The sequence below is a fragment of the Phoca vitulina genome, unplaced genomic scaffold (genome assembly GCF_004348235.1).
Source record: "Phoca vitulina isolate PV1807 unplaced genomic scaffold, GSC_HSeal_1.0 scaffold48, whole genome shotgun sequence".
Lineage (NCBI taxonomy): Eukaryota > Metazoa > Chordata > Mammalia > Carnivora > Phocidae > Phoca > Phoca vitulina.
The window spans coordinates 8,857,050-8,858,075 of record NW_022589751.1 but is presented as its reverse complement, the minus strand read 5'-3'; the positions used below and the strand labels follow the sequence as shown (position 1 = coordinate 8,858,075).

At 44.2% G+C, this 1,026-nt stretch overlaps 1 non-coding gene across 1 annotated transcript; it reads left to right on the top strand.

The window, feature by feature from the left end:
* Nucleotides 1-347: 347 nt before the first annotated feature.
* LOC116649630 lies at nt 348-437 on the top strand. The gene has a single exon (XR_004302711.1). It is a non-coding gene; the product is annotated as a small nucleolar RNA SNORD88 (small nucleolar RNA).
* Nucleotides 438-1,026: the final 589 nt, after the last annotated feature.

Here is a 1,026-nt window from a genome sequence, read left to right as displayed (position 1 = left end):
ATTTTTATACAAAGGTGTGTGAAAAACATCAATACCAAAACTGTACTTTGATAATATCCTGACAAAAACCCAATGCTTTTCCAAGCAAAAGAATTCCTCTCTGTAATTTGTATCAAGGACTGTCAATTGTCAAAATATGACAACATGCCTTTGTCATCATTATTAATATGAGGGAATTAAGAAAGGTTTACTGTGGTCAATTTATTTCCCCATATTAAAAAGAATTGTAGCAGATGCGGAAAATAAAGAGAGAAGAAAATAAATGGCCACGCTTCAAATAGTATCATTCTTAATTCTGATGTATTTGTTTTTTACTATGCATAATTTGTTTTTACAAAAATATTACTTCACCCCCATGATGTCTAGCACTGGGCTCTGACCTCCCCTGAGGATGTGGTGCCCCTGGGACCTCTGACACCCAGGGGTCTGAGAGGTCCTATTCTGGGGAAGTGCTGGGGTGTGTGGCTATTTCCCCACCTGATAGCCTCTGTGAAAAAAAAAAAAAAACAAGAAAAAAATGACTGAGTGGCTATTCACACTTTATCATGTGAGGGCTGGTTATAGTTAACGCTGACATAAGAGCAAAGTATTGGTTCTCACTCATACTCTAAGGGAATGGAAACCAGGACAAACAACTGATTTGGTGGAAAGTCCAAGATAATAGTTGTCAGACCTTTATTACGGCCAGAGACTATTTGCCAATGATGACAGGCCTCGAGCTGTCCGAAGTCTTGACTTTACAAGTGCTTGACAGGAGTTAAAAGGTTTCCCAGCGCCCAACAGTCAGTGCCAGTTCCCTCAGTTAACCGGCGGTTGAGGGCAGCAAGAACCCTCCGTGTGCAGAGTCAAGGGGCAGGAGACCAAGTGAAATCGCAAGACCCTGGGCTAGCGAAGGTGGCTTTGTCCACCGCCAAGACCACGGTGGCTGCGGCTTAGCCCTACTCCTCCAAGGGCAACAATGCCGAGCGGAGGGTGAACGCCCTTACACAAGTGGCCTGCCAGGTGCAAGCACCAGGGCTTTGGGGT